General features: G+C 33.8%; 1 pseudogene; it reads right to left on the reverse strand.

The window, feature by feature from the left end:
* Positions 1-9,614: 9,614 nt before the first annotated feature.
* On the reverse strand, positions 9,615-10,159 carry LOC103261821 (annotated as a pseudogene).
* Positions 10,160-23,612: the final 13,453 nt, after the last annotated feature.

Genomic DNA, 23,612 nt, shown 5'->3' on the forward strand with positions numbered 1-23,612 from the left:
ATCAGATATAAAGAGGAAAAGATACATTATTAAATATTTCTTATTTGCTCAGCAAAAAGAAACTAGAACCTGAAGATTTGGAAAATCCTGAGCCTGTCCTAATAACAGAAAATAAGAGATGTATGTCTTACTTTCATAATATTTTCTCATTTTCAGAATATCTCAGAGTATTCTCTGAAGAGAATCCAAAGAGTGTAATTTAACAAATATTTGAAAAAGATCATAGGTGTGAATCATGAACTAAATCATTCATCTCAACAGAATCTAGAAATAGAGATGGGAATATACCAACGAGACACCGCCAGTTAGAACTAAGGGGAACAGAAAATGCAGGGCAGATTTTACAGGATGGGCCCATAGAGCTACTTGTCAGTGAAAGCAAACTATCTTTCAGAAAAATCTGCACAATTATTCACATCATCCAAAATATGGAAACAGCCTATGATTCCATCAAAAGATTAATAGATAAAAATCATAATTATGGATGAAGAAATTGTGTGTGTGTGTATATGCTATTCAGAGAAATAAAAGAATACAAAAAGGCATTCCGCTATTTTTGACAACATGGATGAATCTTGAGGACATTCTAAGTGAAGAAAGTCAGATACAGAAGGAAAAATAATGCATAATCTCACTTACAAGTGGAATCTAAAAAGCTAAGCTCATGGCAAAAAAAAAAAAAAAAAAGAGTAGAATGGTGGTTACGGTTACCAGGGGTAGGTGCAGTGGTGGAGGGCAGAGTTAGGGAGATGTTGGTCAAAAGTTACAAAATTTCAGTTGGACAGGGGGAACAATTTCAAGAGATCTATGGTACACCATGATGATTATAGTTAATAACAATGTACTGCATTCTCAAAAAATGCTGCAAACAGTGATGTTTAAAAGTTCTCATTATAAAATGACAACTCTGTGAGGCAATGCCCTTGTCAATAACTTGGTTTACCCATTCCATAGTGTACAGATATTTCAAACCATCATGTGGTACATGATAAATATATATTATTTTTGTCAGTTAGAAAAATAAATTTTAGGCCAGGCTCGGTAGCTCAGCCTGTAATCCCAGCACTTTGGAAGGCCGAAGCAAGTGAATTGCCTGAGCCCACAGGTTCGAGACCAGCCCAGGCAAATGGCTACACCTAATCTCTACAATTAAAAAAAAAAATTAGCCAGGCAAGGTAGCATGTGCCTGTAATTCCAGCTACTTGGAAGGATGAGGCGGAAGGATCGCGCGAGTCCAGCAGGTTGACACTGGGGTGGCCATGAGTGTGCTACTGTACTCCTGCCTGGGTGACAGAAAAAAAAAATTTTTTAAATGAGAAAAAATAAAGTTTTTTCAATAATTTAGAACAGTTAATTATTCAGAGAAAACATTTCCACTTAGGAGTCGTTTAAAAATAAAATCCAGATTTGAGTAGTAAACTTTATTTTAAACATTTGAATTCACATTTCATATTGATACTATTTAGTCATGTTAACATTTCATATTGATGCTATTTAGTCATGTTAACTTGAGAAAAACAGTAACTATGAGTTGAAGATTTCTCATAGAATATTAAAAACCTATTTTGTCTTGGGTTAAGTATTATAATGCAGTATTGAAACTACAAAATTTTACTACTTTAAGCAATTTCTTCTAAAATATAGCATTTAAAAATAACTTTCTGAGTTAAATGCTTTTTAACTTTAAATTTTTATCTAAATAGAGCAATTAAATAATATAATGTATCCACGTTATAACATACTTTTTGTCTAAACGTATCTATGACAGTGTATTTCTACATAAACAAGCACACAAATCAACAAAAATAACACAAGAAATTGTTAAACTTTTGAATATAGTCTATATCTTTTTTATCAGTAAAATAATATTCCAAAATAACAGAAGTGAGCGCTTTTTCACCTACTTGATTGAATGAAACCAATAGTGATGCTATCTAAAAAACATTTCACCATTCTATACTTAGCAAAGCATGTGTTATTAGATAGCATGTGTTATAAAACTTAATGAAATTCACAGTAAGGCAAATTTAATCAAAGTTTATTATAGCATTTTAATGCATTTTGTTTCTCATTATTGTGCTAAAAATGTGAATTTGATCAGATTTATTACATCTTTATTGAGATTATATTTGTAAAACCATTTTATCATATTATTTGTTAAGATAAAGAATTACATTGATAAAGTTACTATTTTGAAACTTTTAAAATCAAATTATAGCCGGGCTCGGTGGCTCAGCCTGTAATCCCGCGCCTTTGGGAGGCTGAGGTGAGTGGATTGCCTGAGTCCGCGGGTTCAAGACCCGCCTGGGCAGCGAGACCTCATCTCTACAATAAATCAAAAAATCAGCTGGGTGTGGTAGTGCATGCCTGTAATTCCGGCTACTCGGAAGGCTGAGGTGGAAGGATCCCCGGAGCCCAGCAGGTCAAGGCTGCGGTGGCCGGGAGCGGCCACTGCACTCCAGTTTGGGTGACAGAGTGAGACTCCAACTCAAAAAAATAAATAAATAAATAAATAAAATAAAATTATAATTCTTTGTAATGCCTATTCTATTTGCTAATGCTTTATTTAGGATTTTTGTATATATTAGATTTTTGTTTTATAATTTTTTTCTCTAAAGCCTTTTTTATACTGTAGTTTATAAGTCACAGGAGATTGATTAAATGAATATGTTAGATTTTTGTTAACATTGTAATGATCTGAAGTTTTGTGCAACCCCCTACCACACCCAGAGTCACATGTTGCAATCACATCACTGATATGATAGTATTATAAGGTAGGTTCTTTGGGAGTGGACCAGTGCCCACATTCAATGAGATGCAAGATTGCTGACTTGCCCCTTCCACCTTTGGAGGATACAACAAGTGGACAATTCTATGAAGAAGAGGGCCCTCACCAGACACATCTATTGGCACCTTAATCTTGGACTTCTCAGTCTTCAGAACTATAAGAAATAAACTTCTATTATTTTAAAGTCACTCAGTGTGGCATGGTATTAAAGCAGCCCAAGCAGACTAAGAGAATTTTTATTTATACATTGCTATGTAATTAGAGGTTTACAAATTCAATATTGTGACATATTCTAGTAAGGTAGCCATCTGTTATTAGGTAGAGATAAAATCAACTTTAACAAAGTTTTTGCTCTATACCGGCAGTCCCCTACTTATGATAGTAAGGGGACTGAACATTTTTCTACTTTACAATATTGCAAGAGCAATATGCTTTCAATAGAAAGCATGTTTCAAGTGCCAATGTGATCTTTCTTTTATTCACTTTCAGTAGTGTATTTAATAAGTTGCATAAGACATTCAACACTTTATTTTAAAACAAGTCATGTGTTAGATAATATTACTCAACTATAGGCTAATGTAAATGCTCTGAACAGATTTAAGATAGGTTAGGTTAAACTCTGATGTTTTGTAGGTTAGCTACATTAAAAGCATTTTTGATTTACAGTATTTTCAATTTACAATGGGTTTATCAGTACATAACCCTATCATAAGTCAAGAAACATCTACTAACTAAACATCATTTAGTTAGTAGAAATAAGAGCATGCAATACATTTTAGTTACATTTTCCTAATATATGTTTTCTCACTCTTATTTGCAACCTTTGTGTGTCATTTAACTGCAAGTGTGCTTCATGCAAGCAACATTTACTGAGTTTTATTAGTTTTTTCTGTCACACTTTTTTTTTTCTTTTTTTATTTCTCTGGGATTTATTCTTTTTCTTTATTCTTCTCCTGCACTGGAGATTATTTTTATTGATTAGTAACCTCCCTTAATTTTTACTCATAAACTTAGATTACCAAAGTTCACAATTAACAAATTGGTATCTCCATCATCCTCCTCAGAAGATTAAGTTCAATCGAACATTTAAATTTCATATTCTTCCTGCCCTATCCCACCTCCGGCAGTTTTCTGTTATTGTGATCTACAAATTAAGTAGTTTTTTTGTCAACAATTCTTATTCTAATTATTACTAAAGTTGTTTATGTTAATATTCATTAAGATCTAATGATAGTTTTATCAATTTTTTAATCAATTCCTTCTTGCTAGTGTCCACATTATTTGAATTTTGTCATTTCTTATATTTTTTAGGTTACATTTTTACTATCTATATATCTAAAATATTCTTATTTTATCTTCAATCTTCAATTTGAGTTTATCTAGGTACATACAGAATGTTGACAGATTTCTTCTGTTACATATTGAGACTCAGGGAAAGCTTGCTGTAATTGTAAGTGTCATATCTTTGTAAGCAATATATATTTTTCCCCTGGCAACTTCTTGTATTTTCTATTTACTTTTATGTCCTGTAACTACACTACAGTGTGAATAAGAATAGAAATAGTTCTGCCTATGTGGTTTGAGATTATATAGGTTCTTCCTACCTGAAGAGTCATATCCTAAGTTTTGTCATTTGTAAAAATATTAATTCCCTGAATATTGAAACACCCTTGCTTCCTTCCCTAAATTTTTTACTTTCTTCTTTTTTGTATTTATTTTTGGATAGAAGTTAGGCCTTCTTGCTCTGAAATATGACATTAAAACATATTTCTTTCTTTCTTTCTTTCTTTTTCTTTTATAGATGTGGGTTATAAGTCTGGATTGGATACATAAGTAGTTTATGTATAGGTGAAGTTTGGGCCTCCCATTGGATCTGATTTCACCTGGATTAGGATCAGACATCCTTATGGATGTTATTGCTTCTTTTGTTCCTGCCTTCCTTTTCTTCTTTTTTATTCTTTTAATTTCATGTTCGCATTCTGGGCTAAATCATCACACTTAAATTCTGACAAAAGAATTCTTTCTTTGGCAGTGTTGCTCAAACATGAGTTGAACAATATATCTTATATGTTTCATTTCTAGAAATTATTTTTAAAATATATTTGAAACTTTTACATATTGTCTTGCCCTTTTAACACAATTTTGTTATTTTTGAACATTTAAACTTAAATATTAAATATTCTTTAAATATTATTTCAGTGTATACTCACTATATATATTAATATATACATATATATGTATATTCTGGAGAACGTTTTTTATATTCTTCTTTATTGTGAGGTCATTTCTATTTGATGGGAGCTTAATTTACCTTAGAAGATCCATGTACTCCTCAAAATCATTTGTACATTTACCTCTTGGATCCAGTTAACTTTACTGGTCCTTATCCAGGGTTTATGATGAATTTTCAACATAACTCCTATCACCACAAAGTGACTCTGAACCTCCATCTCACCTTTACACACAATGAAAAACTGAGGTTCCAATTTCTTGTAGATGATGCCTTTCTACTATATCACCAAGGCAAAGAGTCAGTGTTTTGAGAGATTTTATCACTATTTACTATATATAATAGACTTACTTATTTTGAGTTGGAGTCTCAGGTTGGAATGCAGTGGCACACTCATGGCCACCTCAGCCTTGACTTGCTGGGCTCAGGTGATCCTGCTGCCTCAGTCAGAACTCAGGATATTCATACTTTTACTAACACAGGATATCCATACTTTGTTCCCTGCTTATAGTAAACCTTAAAAACAGACACCAGATGCTCAGATGCTTATTTACACTTATATCTGTAGATAATAATCCAAGAAGCTCTTTTATCTTTAACTCCTTCTCATTTCTCTAAATTTTGTAAGTCAACAGTTGCTTTCATGTAGTACATTGTTTTGATGTATTCAGCAAATGCACATAGATAATTTTCTTTATTCTAGACACCATTCCAGGCCCTGCACAAGAAGCAGGAGCAACAATATTTTTTCATAAGTTGCCCTTGTCTCCCAAGCCAAAAGGGCAATATGGGGGCCCTAGTCTATGCTATACTTCCAAAGGTTTCTGATATAATTTATGAACACTGAACATGAAGAATACAAAGGAAAACTCATCCTAGACTACACTGAGAGAATTTCAAATAGCAAAGAAATGGACCTGCCCTAAAAACCCAAATTGTTCAGGACAAAAATACTCAAAGAACAGAGAGTCAGATAAAATATACATGTGGAAAAAGAGAATTAACCTGATCCCTCATTAGTGAAAGAGTTCCATTAATCTGTCTTTTACATACTAAGCACAGAGAGACTAGCAATGAGGCATTTTTTTTTAAACCTTTGACCAGGGCTTGGGAGAATTAAAAGGCAAGACAGTAACTATGTGTATTGTACATTTTGTGGGCCATATAGTTTATGTCACAACTACTCAACTCTGCCATGGCAGTGTTAAGGCAATTATAGAAAAAAATAGGTGTTTTGCCAGATTTGGCTTGGGAGATACAGTGTATTGGTTCAGTCCTAACACTCAGTGTTTTACTATCGAAATAATTTGAATGACTTGATCTATAAAACCTAACACTGAAAGTAATGCCACTGGTGGTATGGAGGAAAGAAATTTGCATATAAGCATCCCCAAATTCCACAAGTTAAGCTGCCTTTAGCAGCTTATACAGAACACAAGCACTTTGATCAATCTTCCTCATAAATACATAGAATTTCAAACACTTTATCCTCTCATTATACTTATGTACAAACATAGAGAAAGATCAAATATTTGAGAAAATCAACAGCATAAAAAAAAGGAATGTGATTGAAAAAGAAGAGTAAGTTTGACATCAATTAGAGAGAAAATTTGACATTAGAAGGACAATTTAACTTGAATTTATGTATCTGGTACTTATTTATTTATTTATTTATGAGTTGGAGTCTCAGGTTGATGTACAGTAGCACACTCCTGGCCACCACAGCCTGAACTTGCTGGGTACATGCAATCCTTCCACCTCAGCTTTATAAGTAGCTGGAACTACAAGGCACACGCTACCATGTCTGGCTTACTTTTTAAAAAATTTATTGTAAAGACAAAGTCTCACCAAGTTGTGTAGATTGGTGTTGAACTCCTGAACTCAGGCAATCCTCTTGCCTCAGCCTCTCAAATTGCTGGGATTACAGGCTTGAGCCACCATGCTTGGCCTATCTGGTACTGTAATGAAAATCTTGTAACAATAGAAAATCAAAATTCTATAATAGTAGACTGCAAACAGAACAAATTTGAGAATTACTAATCATTGCTTAAGTTAAAAAAAATCAGTAAGTCTAGAATATAGTTATATAAAATTGTATATTTTATACAATTTATAGAATACAGAAAACGGCCATATATTATGAAAGAAAATTAAAAAGAGAGAGGATCTATCCAGAAAAAAAGGAATAGAGAAAATGAAGTGAAACAAAATTTTAAATAGAAAATGTGAGAACATTTCTCCCAACTAGGGGAAACACATATTTATATGGAGAGGGCTTTCTGAGTAACACACACATATATGTATATTTTTAATTTAACCTTAGAAATTGCATTCTAAGCTAAATTTGCCAATCAAGAATGCATTGCAATGAAGTCCCTGGGATTCTGAAATTTATGATCTATCTAACCTTTATAGGAAACTTATTGGAAAACATACCTCAGAAAAAAGGAAATAAACCAAGAAGAAGAAACAGGATTGAACCTAGAAGAGACAAAGCTTTTATTTAAGAAGGTCGTAGTTTCAGAGGATCAAGAAAACAGATGCTAGAGAAAAATTAGGGGCTACCATTTTTTTTTTATTTTAATTTGTATTTTTTGAGTTGGAGTCTCACTCTGTCGCCCAGACTGGAGTGCAGTGGCCGCTCCTGGTCACCGCAGCCTCGACCTGTTGGGCTCCAGTGATCCTTCCGCCTCAGCCCTCCAAGTAGCCGGAATTACAGGCATGTGCTACCACGCCCGGCTGAATTTTTTATTTATTGTAGAGATGAGGTCTCGCTGCCCAGGCGGGTCTCGAACCCTCAGGCTCAGGCAATCCACTAACCTCAGCCTCCCAAAGGCGCGGGATTACAGGCTGAGCCACCAAGCCCGGTTTAGGGGCTACAATTTTTAAGAAGTATGGTGATTGAATGGAATAGTTAAAATTATTTAAACTATGAAATCCAGAAAGAAAAAATTCTTTTAGGTTTTAGAGTCCTTTTACTTTTTTTTTTTTTTTAGATTGACACATATTTTAATAATTGAAATAGAATAATACTATCATGCTACCTGCCTATATTTTAATCCTAAAATTGAGACAGAGTTTACTTAAACATGTAAGGCTTGAGTTTTCTCTGTGCAGTGGGAAACAAAAATGTAAAAATGATGAAAGATTAATTTAAATGTGAAGATTTAAAAAAAATTTTAGAAAACAGCCTGACCATCTAAAACATAAGGTTGATTTGGGATTTTTCTGTGATTATAACAAATTAGACAAATGTATAGCAGAACTGTTACACAGGAAAATAGTGTGCAAATTCTCGTGTTAAAATTCAAAAGCTTAATTGGAAAACTAGAAATCACACATTGAAAAAATACAGCTAATATAGAAGTTAGTTCTATATATATACAATCATATAAACAGAGGTGATTTTAAGATACCAGGCAAAAAGTCACATATACTTGAATGGAAGGTAACTCCAAGCCATGAGCATAAAATCAAGGCAGTCACTTTATTCTGAGCAAGGAAATAGCATAAGCAACTCAGAGGGCCCTAACAGGAGGAGCTTTTCCCTCACAGCAAGCACCCCTCACCCCAAGGGATAGTTTTGGGAGAAGTGTCTTTTATCTGGCTAGCTGTATTACCTGCTACTGCCCCTGCCCCAGAATGAGCCCAAGGAGCCACATTTTGAGATAGGAATCTTTCTTTTTTTTTTTTTTTTCCGAGTCAGAGCTCACTCTGTCACCCAGGCTCGAGTGCAGTGACACACTCATGGCCACCGTAGCCTCGACCTGCTGGGCTCAGGCGATCCTTCCGCCTCGCCTTCCAAGAGAAAGGAAACTTTCACATGGAAGGTGGGAACCACTCGTCTTAATCAAGTTAGAGAAAATGAAGTGATCCGTCGACATTTCCAAGTTGCTTCCATGTGAAAATCAGTTTCAAGATCGTTTCATTAAAAAATAGTCTCATCAAATAATCTGCAAAGGAAAGGTTACCTCGCCTCAGACGTACCCTACAAACACAAATCACTCTATAAAAAAGATACCTGCACACGTATGTTTATCGCAGCGTTGTTCACAATAGCAAGAACCTGGAAACAACCATGCTGCCCATCAAAAGAGGACTGGATTAAAAAAATGTGGTACATATACACGATGGAATACTACGCAGCCATAAAAAAAGAACAAAATCATGAATTTTGCAGCAACCTGGATGGAACTAGAGTCTATAATACTGAGTGACCTTTCACAGAAACAAAGATTCGAATATCACATGTTCTCACTCATATAATGGACCTTGAACATCCAATGCAATACTATAAGAAAATGACTGACGGTACTGGGAAACTATGGGGGGGAGGGGGATGGGATTAACAGTAGCAAACATCTGTCTGGGGATGGGAAAACACCTCTTATCAACAGGGTGCCTGAATGAAACGTAATTGTACACCTAGCCCTTAACTGTACCCCACAAAACCATAATAAAAAATACTGATTAATGAAAAAAAAAACAAAAAAAGATTGGAAAGAAAAAAAAAAGTCAAGAGAAAACGATTGATGGTCTGCTTGGTTACTGTGTGCAGGACCCTAACAAGGCGCCTGTCAGTTCCAGGGAGCGCTGCTATGCTGTCTGTGCCGGAAACTTCGGGTACTGTCCTCAGGCCTCGAAATGGTCAGCGGGTCGGTTGTACGCTGTCCACACTGGGTCTCCCACAAACAGTCGCATGGCCTTTGTGTAGTTCTTCTCATCCACCGTGAAGCAGTGGTAGATTCCTGCAGGGAGCCTTATCATGTCTCCTTTCTCCATGAAGATCCGGATCCACTTGTCCTCTTTATCTCTAACATCAAAGTACCCACTGCCAACCAGAATGTAGCGGATCTCATCATCCCAGTGCAAATACTCCTCATAAAACATCTTAATCTTTTCTTCATAATTGGGTAGTTTATCTTTGCATATGGTTATTACGTCCATCCAGGAGTAGTTTCTCTCTCTTCGGATCTTTTCTAATTCTGGATCATTCCCATATATGTCAGCATCCAGCTTCCAGTAGAGCACCCCGAGCTGGTGCAGTCGCTTCAGGCCCACCGGGCGGCCGGGCTCGGGGCAGTGCGGCCGCCGCGGGTCGTCCGGAGACTCTCGTCCGTGTCCCAGGCCTGCACCATGACCACGGCCGAGGAGGGTTGCGCGGGAAGGCTGCCGGGCGCCTAGAGTTCTTTTTCTAAGAAGCATTGGTCTGAGAATGCTGGAACCATAGATGATTAAATGCCTTGTTAGCAAATTCATTATAAAGTAATATTTTTTGGTAATAATTACACAAAAACTACATTTTGGTTTTCCATGTTTAATGCCGTAATACAAGTTATAGCATACTTAAAAATGATGATAAAAGTTCATTTTGTGGAAGACTTTATCCTAATTTATTTTAATATGGAAAAATATTGTGGGAATTTCATGACAAATTTAGATTATGGCTACTGCTTGCATTATCTATGTGCAGCATATATCTGTTGAGACTTCCTCGACAGAATAACATAATGGAGTATTCTGCTATATGGTAAAATGTATCTGGTAAAATCAAATACCCTATTGTCTACATTTCTGATAAATAAACAAAATTTATCTGACAAAGAATTTCAGCATTAGTTATTATTGTACTTATAAATCTCTTCAAATATGTTTTCCACTTACCCTATTAAAAAACAACTTTTTTTAAAAGCATCTATTTATATATATAATATCATCTAAAATCATCTCTCAATATACTCATCTCATTATGTTAGTTGTCCAGCCTATATTTTGTCTTTTTTATACCAATAATTGATTTGTCATAATTAGGAGAGTAAACACAACAGTGGTTTTTCTTGGCATTTTTTCCTTTCAAGCATACCGAGATCAGCATAATGTGTTTTTTCATTAGCTCACAGCACAAATGGCTGGCATTCTGGGGATCTGTATGGCACTTCTTCCTAGATTTTATTACTTGATATCGCTTGATATTGAAAAGTTTGTTATACTAGTGTGCTGATAAACTGACAAGCCCTGCTTCTGCTCTTATAACTTTTTAGTCAACATCATAGTAAATATTCATCTGGTGTTCCTCAATTATATACCACAGGAGGGTACACCAGCAATTATAGTTAACTGAGAAATCACTACAATGATGCAGACAGATATTGGAAGTGATATACTGATGGTAGCAATCTATGATTTGATCCAGATTAAGAAAAATGTGTCATTTTTCTTCTTATGTAATATGTGTGCATGGCAAAAAGTATTTAGTTATTTGTCACAGTATTTCCCATTGTCTACTATTTTCCAGTTATATTTGTGTTCTCCTGTTGAATCACTTTAAATATGCTGTTGTTGTAATTTCATGTTAAAATGCCAAAATAACAAAATTTATTAAAGAAAATTCCAGTAAAACATTTATGTAACAGAAATGAAAATTGATTAACCTCCTGATATTTGTTTAGGCCCACGAATTCTACCTATGCAAATAGACATAATGAGGCAGTGACTGTTTCTACATTTAGACCTCAGGCAACATTTGAATCATTTTAAAGTAATCATTTCATAATATTGCCAATTTTCTTAAAATTAGACTGCATTGCCTTCATTGGACTTTGGAGAAAAAATAAGCAAAATGGAAAATAATGAAAAAATTGCAATGCAACATAAGTTTTTACAAAAGTTTTGCAAATTTTTGATCATTAGTACTGATTTTGAAATTCAGTTTGTTTATCCATCTTATTCTATCATCCTTTTTTTTTTACAAGAGATTTTAAATGAGAGCATACAGCAGCCACCTGCTCATCTTTGCAGAAGTCAAAGAACTAAGAAAAAAAGAATAGCTTATTTATATATGTATTTATTCACAAAGGATGGTTCTTCATGAAGATTGTTCTTGATGATGGTTCATCTGTGAGTTTTTATTCACATGGGGCTCTCTCATATCTTTGTGCAGACATAGTCTTTTGATCAAAAGGCTGTGAATTGCTTGGTCCTGGTCTAATCTCTACTGTTCATATATATGTACAGTTTCCAGTCAATCCAGGATATAAAAAGGGCTTATGGCTTCTCTTGACATCAGCAGCAAAGAAACTGGTTTCACCCCCATGCAATTACCAGGTTGACAAATCCAGATGAAGATGGGAAACACTGGGATTACTAGAATTTCAGAAGTAACCTAAATGTCATTAAATACTTGATGGTCAGCTAAATGTTACAGAATCCTGCAATATATAACTTCCCTTTGAAGTTATAAACATATGTCTATCATAAATAAGACAAAAGGAAATAAAATTATATTAAAATTAGTATTCTTTAAACAAATAGAAACTAATTTGCCTATCACATACTATATGACAACACATACTGCTTAAATCTTTAGTATCTGTCTCTAAAATGGTATCAATGCAAACACATGGATTAAATAAAGCAGTCAGCTGTAATACTGCATGCAAGACCTATTTATTTAAAACATCCTATAATGTCAAACTACAAACTATAGTATCTCTTCAGAGATTGTCATTTCTTAACTTTTGAGCAATCATCTTCACTCTTGTCTTTTGTTTATAAATTGTCCATCATGACAATAAAACTTTAGTAAATATTTGATCAATAGTAATTCTAGCATGAGTTTTACTCTCTGTAAACCCATAGGCTTACCTTACTTTCCTGCAATGCTTTTTTATTCATTTTAAAATAATTATATCTATTTTAAAAGTCAACAAATTAGAAAACCCAGAAGAAATAGATATATTCTCTTACATTGTTTTTTGGAATAAACATATAGCAGCCTAAAAAGGAAAAACTGAAAAACTAAATTGAATTTTCATTATGTCCTGAAGGTATTCTTCATATATTTTATTTAAGACAACATGTTTTAATTATGTAAAGAATGATTTTTGTTATAATAGAAAACTCGGAAACTGCAGAAAACCTTTGGAAATAAATACCCAAAATCACGCATTCAAAATAGTGATTATCAACATTGTTTTCTTTTTTAAAAGTTTGCTTTTTTAAAAATTTGAAAGATGTGGGGTACAATTCCGTGTTAGGTATACAAACATTGATTATGCAGGTACCCTTGTTGATGAGGTGTGCCCCTCACTCCCCTAGCAGTTCCTTAAGTGTAATTTCTAAAAAGTATTTTAATTTATTTTGATACTTTGTTAGCTAGTAAAATTAAACTTTTCCATTTGCATAAAATCTATTTGCTATTGTCCTCTCTTGAACTCCTTTTAAGATTCTGATGCAAAACAGCATTTTTTTGTTTGTTTAGGATAAACTTTGTCTAAAAGTTTATTAACCAATTAATAAGACAACCAGTAAGATGCTAAAGTTGCTTCAAAGGAAACTAAATTAAGGGAAGTATTTACAGTAGTTGAAGAAAACAATATTTGATTAAGATTCCTAATTGTTATTCAAAATGAAACAATAGGTTTCAGGTTATAATTTTCTATACTGGACAAAACCCAGAAACTATTAGCATTCCTACAGGACAGAATTCGTTTTCTTTTTTTTCTTCACACAAAATCTATCTGCATAAATATCAATGTTCTACAAGATAGCATCTATCCTTACAGCATTGTAAAATGCACTAATAGGTACTAAAGAGTAAATCAAAGATATTCTCATCTATAAAGAATCAGATACTCATAAATGGGCCCGTGATATATATCCAGCAGACCCTGAAGGAATATGCAGTAATTCTTCTTTGCTATTACTAATGTTTGGCCATTTTCTTCTAATAGTAATCCCTGTGGTCATAAATAATCTCCAAAGATATTCTTGGTCTCAAAAATATACTGATCCTACCATACTTGACCCTTTAAAAATGTTATTTATTTGTTTATTTATTTATTTCTATTTTGTGACCCTATTTCCCAAAGTCTATTTATCCTTTAAAAAAAATAAAAAAGGAATAACAAGAGACTTTAACATATATATGTCTTCATATTTACTCTTATATGGAAATGAACAACTATTACTATAAGTGATATTGGATTATGTTTTAGATAGTGTGCCTTACTCCAGGGATCATGTTTTTTATTAGTAGTATCATTTTTTTGCTCATTTTCTTTTTATGTTCTTTTCTTTTTATTTTAGATAAAGAAATTAACCCAAGAAGTTTATCTCTATCAGATTTCACTTACACTATTTATAAAGGAGACTGAATTTCTCTTTCTTTGAGGTCCCACAAAGTTGATAAGGGTCTTGGCCTAGTAGGAAATGGCCCTTCCTGCTACATACAATATTATGGCCTAGTAATCCATTAATCTGACACTATACAAGGTTGCTGGGCAGGCTTGGTAGAAATTGTTTTCACCTACTAAGTATAGCTCAATTTCTTAATGGTGGATTTTTCATTTTTATTGAATAATATATATTTGAATTTATTTGTAAAATTGACATAAAAGGAAACAAGATGGGTTCCAAAAGATTAAAATCTTATAGAGATGCTATATTATCAGAGTGAAAATAGCTTAAAAATAATCTTAATAAGGAATTTCCAAGAGCAGTTAATATCTAGATGTTAAATTAATTCTAAGTAGCCAATGTATTAAAGAATTTGCAAAAGGCATCATAAAATAATAAAAATTCAATAATAACTAAAGCACAACTTACCTAATTTGGGGAATATATTTTAAGCTATATTGAGAAGGACATTTATACTTCTACAGATATATATTGAAAAAGAAAAAAATATTTAAGAAAGGAATGCAGGTTTCCACCATTAAAAGTTAGAAAAAAAGTAAAAATTTAATCCACACATATAGGAAAAAAAAGTAGACCTACAAGTAAAAATAAATTTAATGGGAAACAAGTCAACAGATAGCAGGGAGCAGCAGTTCATGCTTGCAATCCCAGCACTTTGGGAGACTGAGGTGGGAGAATTGCTTGATCCCAGGAGTTTGAGACTAGCCTGGGCAACAGAGTAAGACTTTCTCTCTAAAAATTAAAAAAAAAATAGAAAATTAGGCTGGTGTAGTGCATGCCTGTAGTTCCAGCTACTAAGGAGGCTGAGGTGGAAGGATCACCTGAGCCCAGGAGGTCAAGACTGCAGTGAGCCCTGATCATGTCACTGAACTCCAGCCTGGGGACAGAGGAAGAATTGACTCAGAAGAAGAGGATGAAGAAAACAATAGAATAAGCAATTAAATGAAATGCTCATTGCCGGGAGCTGCAACCACCAGTAAAAGTAAGGTAAAAGGGACCTGAAAATAGGAAAAACACCAGCTATTGACGGACCTTCCCTAACTTTGAAGGATTGCGTGCATAGCCTTGAGAATGTTCCCTCTTTAATTGAGATAATAGATGCGCAAATGAATGATGGCGTTTTGACAGCAAAAATTATACATAGGCATAATGGAAGTAAGATTGCAGCAAAAAAGGTGCCCCTTAGAATGTGCAAGGATGTGGAATTAGCAGTAAACCTATGTATAGAAATGTAAAAAAGGCTCAACAGCAAAAATTTCCCCCCTGAAGGGACAAGGGAATGCAAATTTCGAATCCTTTAGCTAAAAAGGAAAAACAAGTACTTCCTCATACCCTTTATAAGTAACAACATTGACAGTTGTGATTGATGAGGGAGTGAGAAACTGAGACAGAGTATCTCCAAAAACAGGTGTTTTCGGGAAAAACAAGTCCCAGACTTGCCTTTTGATTTAAGAAATATTACAGTTAATTAGAAAGAGGGTTAAAATTAAAGTAAGGATTTGAATTAAATAAATAACAGTTATAATTAAAAAATAAATGCTTATTATAAATGTAGGCATTAGTTAAATATAAGTAATAGAAGGAATAGGAAATAATTAAGTTTTAAGGTAAACTTGAAATGATATACACTTAATGTAGGTTTAAAATTAAATACATTTAGGATTAGAAGTAAGATTAATTTCATATATAAGTGTAGATTTAGGCATGCTTTGTTTAGAAATATAAAATGTAAAATAGGTGATAAGAAAATAGCAAGTAATATAGATAAGGCAATTAGAATTAAGAGTATTAAGAATTTGTAGTGGGTAAGATAAGGGTGGTTATATAAAAGAAAAAACAAGTCAATATATTGCTGCTAAAAGTATATATAAGGGTAGAATTAAGAAAATAGATTAGTAAAGGAAAAGAAATAGAATAGCGAAAGGGAAGAGATTCAGTTGACCTAGAGGTCACAGGATGTGGCTGATAAATTGGCAGCTGGTATTTTGTTACACCACTGGTAGCAGGAAGGAACAAAATGAAACTTGTAAAGGTCAACTTCCCCATAAACAAAAGAAAAAACATGATGTAATATTCTTGGATAAACCCATAAACCTATATTCACGAGGAATATTGTTCCATAATTTTGTTTTGCAGTAAGGTCTTTGTTTAGATTTCATGTCAGGGTGATACTGCCTTCATAAATAATTTGGAAATTTTTCTTTATTCTTGTATTTTCTAAAATAATGTATAAACATTATGCTTTTTTTTTTTTTTGAGTGTTAGGTAGAATTCATATGCAAATTCCTCAGGCCTGAACTTTACTCTGTGTGGATGTTTTTATTTACAAATTAATTTTCTTTAAATATAAATTTATTGAGATTTTTCTATCTCTTAATGTGACATATTTGATAACATTTACCTTTCAAAGCATTTGTTCATTTTATCTAGCTTATCAAATATGTTGGAGTATTTTCTTTGTTTCCTTAATATCTGTGGAATATGTAATAATGTAGCAGTTTCTTTTTCTTTTCTTATCCATAGAATACATAACAGTGAACCTTTTGTCCTAGCTGATTGGGTGTTCTCCCTCTTTCTTTCTGAGTCTACCTACAGGTTTATCAATTATATTGACGTTTGCAAGGCATGTACTTTTAAGTATTTTATTCTATCATCTTCTTGTTTTTCACTTAATTTATTTTCATTTCTTGCATATACTGATTTTTTTATTTAAATATATTTGGATTAGATTTTTAATTTTGCTCTAGTTTTTAATGGCAGAAATCTGTATTCTTTTAAAAAATATTTATTTCTTAATATATGCCTTTAAAGCTATAAGTTTTCTTCTCAGTATAGCATAAGATATGTCTCAGAAATTAGGTAAGTTATGCTTTCATTATCATTGAATCTTTATTATTTTCTAATGTCTTTTTCAAATTCTTTTAACACATTGGCTGCTTGGAATTAAATTGATTTCTAGATATTCATTGCTTTTAGAGATGCTTGTATGGTCCTTTTTGAAAAGTCTGTTGCCAGAAGTATTGGAGTTTCTTTTTATTTTGTTTGTTACTTTTCTGTTGATGCTTTTAGGAGCTTCTCTTTGTTTTGAGAATCTGATGACTAAATTCCTTATTTAGGATGAATCTGTATAGCGTTCTCTGACCTTTCTTTCTCATGATTTGAAACGTTTTCTGTTATTATTTCTTTGAATAAGCTTTCTACCATTTGCTCTTGCTTAACTCTCTCCTGAACACCAAAATTTTTTATATTTGGTCTTTTAAGGTATTTTTTTTTTTTTATATCTTGCAGATGATCTTTGTTTCTTTTCATTCTTTTTCTTTTTTCTTTTTTGACAGTGTAGTTTTAAATAGCCTGTCTTTGAGCTCACTGCTTTTTTTCCCTCTGCTTGATCCCTCTGCTGTTAAAAGGCTCTAATAATATTTTTCACTTCAGCAAATGTGTTTAGTTCCAAGTTTTGTTAGATTTTTTTATTATTTAATTCTCTAAGTTTGTGTGATAAATTTCTTAGTTGCTTTTTTGTTGTTTTGAAGAACAGTTTGTTTTAAAATTGTTATTTTAAATTATTGGTCAGATAGTTCACACATTGCCCTCTTGTTAGGGTCAGTCACTGATTTCGTGCTTTGTCTATTTGAGTAGTTCATGGCTTTCTGTTTTCTATTGTTTCTTGTGAAAGTTCATTTATGTCTTTGCATTGGAGAATTAGTTATTTATTCCAGTCATCTCAATCTAGTTTGTTTTGGTTTTTATTGGTTATGCCTGCTTAGAGATTCTTTATAATTTACTTGTCAAATATCTTAGTTTTTTTCCTACTAAGTCGCAGTCTTCTTTCAGGTTGGCCTTGACTCTAAAAAGTTTTGGAGTGCTGTTGTTGTTCTAAATGAAGGAAGTCCCAAAGGAGATATCCTGGCAATGTGGGAGGGCTAGCTGGGGGTTCATGCCCAAGGAACCTGTGGAAAGTACCTCTTACAGTGTGGTGCTGCTGAACAGCCACTCCAATTTGATGTTTTCTTTGGCTGAGTTACAAAGCAGAGTATCTCTGTCTTTCCTTAATGATAGGTTGCCCTTTAGGCACTAGAGGTGTTTCCCATGGGTTGAGGTAGGGGTAGGTGTCTTGCCAGGTAACCCAAAATGATTGAAGCAGCTGGTTTTCCACCTAAATCTTATTTTGTAAGTGTATAAACTATGAGTTGGGGGATATTTTTCATGTGCTGAGTACCAGTCAGTCTGGGGAAAGAGGCATCACAAATAAGAAAATCTAATTCTTTATCAATCTGCTTGGAGCTTTTTCACGCCTCTGTGGCCCTGGTAAGTGACGTACTCATATTTGAGTTCTAAAATATTATTGGGGATAATCTGGGCAATATGTATTTGGTTTTGGTTTTCTGCTGGGAGGATGTGAAGAGAGCTTGCTACAGAAGTCCTTTCAATGTCCTCCCCCCCACTTTCTGTCACTGATCTTTCTTTCTTTCAGTTCTGTAGTGTCTCACTTATAAACTCAACCAACTTGTTTCATATTCTCAGAAGAAAATAATGAGGTAGTTATTCTTAGGTTGATAAGGGTGGTCAGTTGACTAGAATGTCATCTTTATTTTATTTTGTTTTTGAGGGGTGGGGAAGTAGTATCAGAAGCTTCCAATTTAATTTTGAGAGGAAAGAGAATATGTGCAACAATTTCAGGGACCCTCTAAGGGTATACAGACCAACCGTTCATCTTCTGTCCCTAAGAAAGTTTAGGAAAGCCCGTCATTTCCTGTATCAGAACAGATTCAGTAAAATTTAATGAATCCTTTATTTACAAGCATCAAATAAACTAAAATCAGTTAGGGTAATGGAATGATTATTGCACTAGGTTAGATCATTGAAAAAAAGTGTTGGTTTAATGTCTGTGTTATGGTAAATATGTCCTCATAACAGGCATTAAATTGAATATGTGTTCATGTGAGCATGAAAACTTCAAATATTATCAAAGGAGCAATGAAATGTACTCAGCGAATGCCATTTTTAAAGTGTAGAATTAAGGGGGTTAAAGAGAATCCACTTTGTGCATTGAGGAACAGCCAAAGGTAGGTAAAAACTAGGCCAAAAAATATTAAAAGTTTTCTTGGGAGATGAAAAATGATACTAAACAGAAATGTGAATCAAGATAAACTAATGAAGACACCAATAAATGGTAACTACATGAATAATTACATAAGATTTTTGTTCATATAATTTAAAGTATTTTACAAAATTAATAGCCATTTAGACAATGTAGTATAAGGTTTATAATACAAATAAATATAAAATATGTGAAAACAATAGCACAAATGTCAAGAAGATAGAAATGAAATCAGACACTCATATCTTGCATATCTTATGAACAAAAGAACTGAAGCCAGACAATTTGTCAAGGATATTTATGTAGTCAACAGAACTGGAACATGCAGATAATCTCTTCCTCTACCAACCAGTAAAGGTTTTTTTAACTATCCATTATAATGCAGTCTTCCTCTGTGGCAATGATCAGGCTAGGTTACTTCTCACACATTATAAAAAACTGGGTTCACTAAGTTTGGTATTTCTCAGCTATAGTACATACCCGTTATATATTCTGCATATTCCATTGTGTATATATACCACATTTTTTTAACCAGTCCTCTTTTGATGGGCAGCACAGTTGGTTCCACACTCTTGCTTTTGTGAGCAATGCTGCGATAAACATGCATGTGCAGGTATCATATGGAAGGTCAATTTTTAGAACTTTTAGGAATCACCACACAGTTTTCCACAGAGGCTGCACTAGTATACACTCCCAACAACAGTATAGAAGTGTTCCCTTTTTGCCACATCCTCTCCAGCATTATTTTTTGAGTTATTGATGATGGAAATTCTGACTGGATTTAGGTGGTATCTCAGTATAGTTTTAATTAGCATTTCTTTGATGACTAGTGAGGTTGAACATTTTTTCATGTATTGTTTGTTGCTCAATGTCTTCTTCTGAGACTGTCTATTCATATGTTTTGCCCACTTTGTAATGGGGATGTTTGCTTTTTTCTTTTCCACACATTTGAGTTCCTTGTAGATCCTAGATATTAGGCCTTTGTCAAACATACAGTTGGCAAATATTTTATCCAAGTTTATGGACTGTCTCCCTGCTTTCTCGATGGTTTCTTTGGCTTTGCAGAAGGTTGTCAGTTTGATAAGGTCCCACTTGTCAATCTTATCTCTTATGGCATGGGCACTTGGGTTTTGATCAGGAATTGGTTGCCAGTTCCAATTTCCATAAGAGTGTCTCCTGCATTTTCTAAGGTTCTTATAGTCTGAGTTTCACGTTTAGGCCTCTGATCCATTTAGAGTTGATTTTTGTGTATGGGGATAGGTAGGGGTCTTGTTTCAATCTTCTGAATGTGATCAGCCAGTTTTCCCAGCACCATTTACTGAATAGGTTCTCCTCTCCCCAGTGGTTGGTGGGGGAGGCTTTTTTGAAGATGAGTTGGTTGAGAAATTGAGGTTTTGCTTCTGGAATCTCAATGGTATCCATTGGTCTATATGATTGTTCTCAAATCAATACCAGGCTGTTTTCATTATTGTAGCTTTATAATAAAGTTTAAAGTCTGGGAGTGTGATACCTCCTGCTTTGTTTGTTTGTTTGTTTTGTTGTTTTCTGTTGTGTTTTGTTTTTTTTTTTTTGCTGAGGATTGTTTTGACTATTTGTGGTTGTTTATGTTTCCATATGAATTCCTATATTATTGTTTCTAGGTCTGAGAAGCATACTGCTGGAAATTTGATGAGTATTACATTAAATCTGTAGATTATCTTAGGTAGAATGAACATTTTAACAATGTTGATTCTTCCAATTCATGAACATGGAATATTTTTCCACCTGGTTATGTCATCTTTGATTTCTTGATTTCTTTGAGCAGTGTTTTTTAGTTTTCATTGTAAAGGTCTGTCATGTCTCTGGTTAGGAAGATGCCAAGTATTTCATTTTGTTTTTGCGGGTATTGTGAATGGAATTGTGTTTTTTATTTGGGTTTCTGTTTGTTTATTATTGGTGTATAGAAAATTGTATAGGAGTTGTCTTTTGCACATTTATTTTATACCCTAAGACTTTGATAAAGTCCTGTATCAGTGCAAGGAGGTTTTTGACAGATCCTCTTGGAATTTCAAGGTATGGAACCATGTCAACTGCAAAAGGGATAACTTGATTTCCTCTCTTCCTATTTGGATATCCCTGATCACTTTCTCTTCTCTGATTGCTCTAGCTAGAACTTCCAAAACTATGTTGAACAGGAGGGGTGAGAGTGGCCATCCTTGTCTTGTTCCAGTTGTCAAGGGAAATGGTTCTAATTTCTGTCTGTTTAGCAGTATGATGGCTGCTGGTTTCTCATAGATGGCTCTTACTATTTTGAGATATATTTCATCCATGCCTAGAGGTTCAAGGGTTTTTATCAAGATGGGGTGCTGGATTTTATGCAAAGCTTTTTCTGCATCTAATGATAAAATCGTGTGGTTTTTGTTTTTACATCTGTTAATGTATTTAATTACATTTATAGTCTTATGAAATTTGAACCAGTTTTGCATCACAGAGATGAAGACTACTTGGTCATGATGGATGATTTTGATATGTGTTGTTGAATCCAGTTTGCTATGATCTTGTTGAGAATTTTAGCATCTATATTAATCAAGGATATTGGCCTGTAGTTATCTTTGTTGGAATTTTATCTGGCTTGGATATCAATGTGATGTTAGTTTCATAAAATGATTTGGGGAGAGTTCCATCATTCTCAATTGCCTGGAATACTTTCAGTAGGATTGGTATCAGTTCCTCTCTGTATGCTTTGCAGAATTCTCCGGGTAAGTCATCTGGTTCAGGGCTTTTTTCATAGGTAGTTTTCTTATGACTTAGTCAATTTCCTGGATTGTTATTGTCTATTTATGTCTCTATATCTTCTTGTTTCAACATGGGGAGGTTGTGTAATGTCAAAAAATCCTCCATTTCCTTTAGGGTTTCAAGTTTGTTCCGTACAAGTGTACATAGTAGTCTCTGATAATCTTTTGTATTTCTTCAAGGTCAGTTGTGACTTCAGCTTTTGTGTTTCTGATTGAGTTTATTTGGTCTCTTTCTCTCTTTGTCTTTGTTGGTCTAGCTAGGGGACTATTGATCTTGTTTATCCTTTCAAAGAAACAGTTTTTTGTTTCATTGATTTTTGGTATTATCTTTTTTCTTCTATGTCCCATATTTGGGCCTTTATTTTGGTGATCTTGATTCTTCTGCTGAAGTTAGGATTTTTATGGTCTTGCTTTTCCAGCTCTTTGGGTGACTTGTTAGATTGTTAACTTGTGATCTTTCAATTTTCTTCATGTGTGTTTGTAGAGATATGAATTCTTCTCTACTACAGCTTTCATGGCATCCCAGAGATTTTGGTAAGATGTTTCTTCATTTTCATTTGCTTCCAGGTATCTTTTAATCTCTGTTTTGATTTCCATGTTGACCCAGGAGTTGCTTAGCATCGTGCTGTTTAGTGCCATGTCTTTGTGGGTTTGCAGGAACTTCGTTGGTGTTGATATTTTTTATTCCACTGTGGTCTGAGAAAATGCATGTCATAATTTCAATCTTATAAAATTTGTTTATGCTTGATTGATGGCCAAGGATGTGGTCATTCTTAGAGTGCATTCCATGTGGTGATGAGTAGAATGTATATTTTGTGGTCATTGGTTGGAATGTTCTATAGATATCAGTTAAGTTCATTTAGTCAAGAATCACATTGAGGTTCTGGATTTCCTTGCTGATTTTTTTTGTTTGTTTGTTTGATTATCTGTCTAGCGTTGTGAGTAGGGTATTAAAGTACCCAGTTATGAAAGTGTTAGAGTGAATATCTTTTTTAAGTTTACCTAGAAGCTGCTTTATGAAAGTTGGTGCTTCTATGTTGGGTGCGTATATGTTTAGGATGGATATTTCTTGGATTGAACCTTTTGTCGTGACCTTCTGTATCTTTTTACATTTTTGATAGCTTAAGGGGTATTTTATCTGATATTAAGATCACAGCTCCTGCTTTATTTTGTGTTCCATTTGCCTGAAATTTTGTTTCCCATCCTCTTACTTTGAGTCTGTGAGTGTCCTTTTTGGTGAGATGAGTCTCTTGGAGACAATATATTGTTTCCTCATGATATTTTATCCATTTAGCCATTTCAGTGGTACATTTAGTCCATTCACATTCAGGCTAATTATTGAAATGTGAGAGTTTATAGCTGTCATGAGGTTCTTATAGAATTGTTGATGTTCCTGTTTGGTTGTTGTCTTTCTTTTGATCTTTGGGCTGATTCATGTGTGTTTTCAATATTTTTCCTGCACTCTTATGAAGAACATTGTTCTTTTTTTCCCTTTCTTTTTTGTTTAATACTTTCTTAAATGTT

Source organism: Carlito syrichta, unplaced genomic scaffold (assembly GCF_000164805.1).
Source record: "Carlito syrichta isolate Samal-C Ts95f unplaced genomic scaffold, Tarsius_syrichta-2.0.1 Scaffold304021, whole genome shotgun sequence".
Taxonomy (NCBI): domain Eukaryota; kingdom Metazoa; phylum Chordata; class Mammalia; order Primates; family Tarsiidae; genus Carlito; species Carlito syrichta.